The sequence below is a fragment of the Cetorhinus maximus genome, unplaced genomic scaffold (genome assembly GCF_964194155.1).
Source record: "Cetorhinus maximus unplaced genomic scaffold, sCetMax3.hap1.1 HAP1_SCAFFOLD_3361, whole genome shotgun sequence".
NCBI classification, from domain to species: domain Eukaryota; kingdom Metazoa; phylum Chordata; class Chondrichthyes; order Lamniformes; family Cetorhinidae; genus Cetorhinus; species Cetorhinus maximus.
This window is the reverse complement of record NW_027599274.1, coordinates 23,606-28,812: the sequence shown is the minus strand read 5'-3', so window position 1 is coordinate 28,812 and position 5,207 is coordinate 23,606. Positions and strand designations below refer to the sequence as shown.

General features: G+C 49.5%; 1 long non-coding RNA gene across 1 annotated transcript; it reads left to right on the top strand.

Moving 5' to 3' along the window:
* Nucleotides 1-41: 41 nt before the first annotated feature.
* On the top strand, nucleotides 42-3,714 carry LOC144677975 (uncharacterized). Its single transcript, XR_013575894.1, has 3 exons — nucleotides 42-724; nucleotides 1,707-1,813; nucleotides 2,997-3,714. It is a non-coding gene; the product is annotated as an uncharacterized LOC144677975 (long non-coding RNA).
* Nucleotides 3,715-5,207: the final 1,493 nt, after the last annotated feature.

Sequence of the window (5,207 nt, the reverse complement as noted above, 5' to 3'; positions counted from 1 at the left end):
GAGGGTCACGGAACCGAGGGAGTTAAGGTACAGAGCAGATCCAATGGAATGGTGTAAAATACCCGAGAGGGGCTGAATGGCCTCCTCCTGTTCCTGTGTAACAGGCTCGAGAGGGGCTGAATGGCCTCCTCCTGTTCCTGTGTAACAGGCTTGAGAGGGGCTGAATGGCCTCCTCCTTTTCCTGTGTAACAGACTCGAGAGGGGCTGAATGGCCTCCTCCTGATCCTGTGTAACAGGATCGAGAGGGGCTGAATGGCCTCCTCCTTTTCCTGTGTAACAGACTCGAGAGGGGCTGAATGGCCTCCTCCTGTTCCTGTGTAACAGGCTCGAGAGGGGCTGAATGGCCTCCTCCTGATCCTGTGTAACAGGGTCGAGAGGGGCTGAATGGCCTCCTCCTTTTCCTGTGTAACAGACTCGAGAGGGGCTGAATGGCCTCCTCCTGTTCCTGTGTAACAGGCTCGAGAGGGGCCGAATGGGCTCCTCCTGTTCCTGTGTAACAGGCTCAAGAGGGGCTGAATGGCCTCCTCCTGTTCCTAATGTTTCGATGTATTTCTCTGAATTAAGTCTGTATAATTTTGCAGAGTCTCCCTGTCCGAACGGCTGGAAAGTTCATAATCATCATTGCTATAAATTCTCAACGGAGAGAGTAAACTGGGACTCGGCAAAACAACAATGTGAATCCCAAAATACACACCTCGTCATCATAAATACAGAACAGGAACAGGTGAGAATGACAGACGCATCTGTCAGAATGAGATAGAGTGAGAGAATATCCCTCTGCACCGTCCCCATCAAACATACAGCACGGGGTTAGATACAGAGTAAAGCTCCCTCTGCACCGTCCCCATCAAACACTCCCAGGACAGGTACAGCACGGGGTTAGATACAGAGTAAAGCTCCCTCTGCACCATCCCCATCAAACACTCCCAGGACAGGTACAGCACGGGGTTAGATACAGAGCAAAGCTCCCTCTGCACCATCCCCATCAAACACTCCCAGGACAGGTACAGCATGGGGTTAGATACAGAGTAAAGCTCCCTCTACACCGTCCCCATCAAACACTCCCAGGACAGGTACAGCACGGGGTTAGATACAGAGTAATGCTCCCTCTACACCGTCCCCATCAAACAATCCCAGGACAGGTACAGCACGGGGTTAGATACAGAGTAAAGCTCCCTCTACACTGTCCCCATCAAACACTCCCAGGACAGGTACAGCACGGGGTTAGATACAGAGTAAAGCTCCCTCTACACCGTCCCCATCAAACACTCCCAGGACAGGTACAGCACAGGGTTTGATACAGAGTAATGTTCCCTCTACACTACATGAACGAGGGTTTCAGCGGTCGATGAGCTGCGACCGGGGTGGTTCTGGGCGATGTTACGGAGTTGGGAAGAGGCCGCCATGGTGACGATGTGGATATGAGGTGGGAATCCCATCTCCAGATTAAACACAACCCCAGGGTTGTGAACAGTCTGGTTCAGACTCAGAGAGTTCCCAGGATGGAGTCGGTAACTCGGGAATGGAGTTTGGAACAGAGACGGAAAACAACAGCTTCAGTCTTCCCGATATTGAATCAGAGGGAATGAGGGAGAATTTCCTGAGGAAGGGTTTGGTGTATTTTGGGGATCAGTTGTGTGTGCGTGTTTGTGTGAGTTAAGGCAGTCATACTAACTGAACACATTCCATCATTGTATCTGCTGCAGGATTTCATAAAGAAATCTATCGAGAATAATCCTGGGGATTACTGGATCGGACTAACAGATCGAGAGAGTGAAGGAAACTGGAAATGGGTGGATGGGACCCCAGTGAGGTGAGTCCCAGCGTCGCATGGAGAGAGAGACCAGGACAGGGGGATTAGATTGTGATTGATACAGGGCTATGGGGTGAGAGCAGGACAGTGGGATTAGTTTGGGGATTGATACAGGGCTATGGGGAGAGTGCGGGGCAGTGGGATTAGTTTGGGGATTGATACAGGGCTATGGGGAGAGAGCGGGGCAGTGGGATTAGTTTGGGGATTTGTACAGGGCTATGGGGAGAGAGTGGGGCAGTGGGATTAGTTTGGGGATTGATACAGGGCTATGGGGAGAGAGCGGGGCAGTGGGATTAGTTTGGGGATTTGTACAGGGCTATGGGGAGAGAGCGGGGCAGTGGGATTAGTTTGGGGATTTGTACAGGGCTATGGGGAGAGAGCGGGGCAGTGGGATTAGTTTGGGGATTGATACAGGTCTATGGGGAGAGAGTGGGACAGTGGGATTAGTTTGGGGATTGATACAGGTCTATGGGGAGAGAGTGGGGCAGTGGGATTAGTTTGGGGATTGATACAGGTCTATGGGGAGAGAGTGGGGCAGTGGGATTAGTTTGGGGATTGATACAGGGCTATGGGGAGAGAGTGGGGCAGTGGGATTAGTTTGGGGATTGATACAGGGCTATGGGGAAAGAGCGGGACAGTGGGATTAGTTTGGGATTGATACTGGGCAATGGGGAGAGTGCGGAACAGTGGGATTAGTTTGGGGATTGATACAGGGATATGGGGAGAGAGCAGGGACAGTGGGATTAGTTGGGGATTTGTACAGGGCTATGGGGAGAGAGCGGGACAGTGGGATTAGTTTGGGATTGATACAGGGCTATGGGGAGAGAGTGGGGCAGTGGGATTAGTTTGGGATTGATACAGGGCGATGGGGAGAGAGCGGGACAGTGGGATTAGTTTGGGATTGATACAGGGCTATGGGGAGAGAGCGGGACAGTGGGATTAGTTTGGGATTGATACAGGGCTATGGGGAGAGAGCGGGACAGTGGGATTAGTTTGGGATTGATACAGGGCTATGGGGATAGACCGGGGCAGTAGGATTAGTTGGGGATTTGTACAGGGCTATGGGGAGAGAGCGGGACAGAGGGATTAGTTTGGGATTTGTACAGGGCTGTAGGAATCTTGCTGATTCTGTGCAGGAATGTGTCGGATTTTTATCGGTATTTTTTATTTCCCCATTTCCCAGTTTTACTAAATGGTATCAGGGTGAACCGAATAATGCAGCAGGAAATGAAAACTGCGCCATTATCAGAAGTGCCGACTGGAATGATGTCAGTTGTTCCGATCAGTTCCCTTTTATCTGTGAGAAAAGGGCACTGCCCTGCGTCGAGGCAGCTGATATTGAGAAATATTGTTCCTGAAGAGAGACTGGGACACAGAACGAGAGTGTCAGGATTGTCCAAAGATCCCCAGCCCCTCCTCCCTTCCCCACAATCCCTGACTGCCCGAGGCCACGTCCGAAAGGTGAAAGTTCATCTGTTCCCCTTCTCCCCCAGGAGGAGCTCCCTGCAGCGCCACCGGTGGTGGGAGGCGGGAATGACATCATGACGGTTGACATTGGAAAACCCCATTCTAAATCCAAGCAGGAATCTGGCGACATGTAACAGGACAGAAGTCCTGCATTTCTCTAGCAACTTTCACTAATTCAGATGATCCCCAACCTGCTTTTGCAGCCAATGAAGCAAGTCCTTACAGAGTTTTCATCGTTGTCATGTCAGAAACGAGGCATTCAATTTGCGTGCAGTAAGCTCCCACTGGACTCAGGATTAAACTCGGTCACATCAGAAATACCCTTTGGACTTTTTCTTCTCGGACTCTGTAAATCATGTGAACTCATTTCAATCTCCCTGGTTCTTGTACTGTTACTATCCATAGTTGTAAAAGTTTCCTTTTTCTATCCTCCATTACTGTGTCTGTGCATTTGTGTACGTGTGTGTGCGTGTGTGTGTGTAAATGTCTATGTGTGTAGGTGTGTTTGTGTGTGAGTGTTTGAATGTGAGAGTGTGAGCTGTTATTATGTGAGTGTGTGAGCGTGAATGTGTTTGTGTGTGTGTGTGTGTGAGTAGGCGTGTATGTGTGTTTGTGAGAATATGTTTGTGTGAGTGTGTGTGTTTGTGCGAGTGTGCGTGAGAGTGTGGATGGGTGTGTGCGAGTGTGTGTGCGTGTGAATGTGGAGGTTGACATTGTGAACATTCCTGCCCGGGGTTTTAAATGTAAATAAACTAACCCGAGTTGATCACAATGTGAGTTTGCTGTGAGTGATTAGTAAAGTGGATCAGACACACTGAGGGTTTGGGAAAACACGCCACAACATACTTCACAAAGAATTCAAAACACCTTCTGCGTGCGGACAGCTGGTGAGAGACAGAAGTACAGTTTGCCTGTCTCTCTCCTGTCCGGAACAGTATCTTTCTGAGGAACCTACCAACTCAGACATGTGTACAAGATCTCCAACTTTGTAATGCTGCTCCTAACTTCTCAATTCCTTCATACACCAGCCTACGTACTTTTGCTTTAACCAATCGCTTAGGCATGTTCGGTGTCCTGATGTTTACCCAGGAAGTGACCACAACGAGCAGGAAAACACAATTGCTTCTTTTACCGATTAACTGAAATCTGTGTCCCTCTCGTCCTCGCTCCTTCCGCCAACGAGACAGTTTCTCCCTATCTATCCACGATGCTGCTATTCCTTTCATAGAAACATAGAAACTAGGAGCAGGAGTAGGCCATTCGGCCCTTCGAGCCTGCTCCCCCATTCATTATGATCATGGCTGATCATCCAACTCAATAGCCTGCTCCCGCTTTCTCCCCATACCCTTTGATCCCTTTCGCCCCATGAACTATATCTAACTCCTCCTTGAAAACATACAATGTTTTGGTCTCAACTACTTTCTGTGGTAATGAATTCCACAGGCTCACCACTCTCTGGGTGAAGAAATTTCTCCTCATCTCAGTCCTAAATGGTCGACCCCATATCATCAGACTGTGACCCCTGGTTCTGGACTCCCCCACCATTGGGAACATCCTTCCTGCATCTACCCTGTCTAGTCCTGTTAGAATTTTATAGGTTTCTATGAGATTCCCCCCCTCATTCTTCTGAACTCCAGCGAATATAATCCTAATTGAATCAATCTATCAACATATGTCAGTCCCGCCATGCCAGGAATCAGTCGGGTAAACCATCGCTGCACTCCCTCTATAGCAAGTACATCCTTCCTCAGATAAGGAGACCAAAACTGACCACAATATTACAGGTGTGGTCTCACCAAGGCCCTGCACAATTGTAGCAAGACATCCCTGTTCCTGTACTCAAATCCTCTGGCTATGAAGGCCAACGTACCATTTGCCTTCTTTACCGCCTGCTGCACCTGCATGCTTACCTTCAGCGACTGGTGTA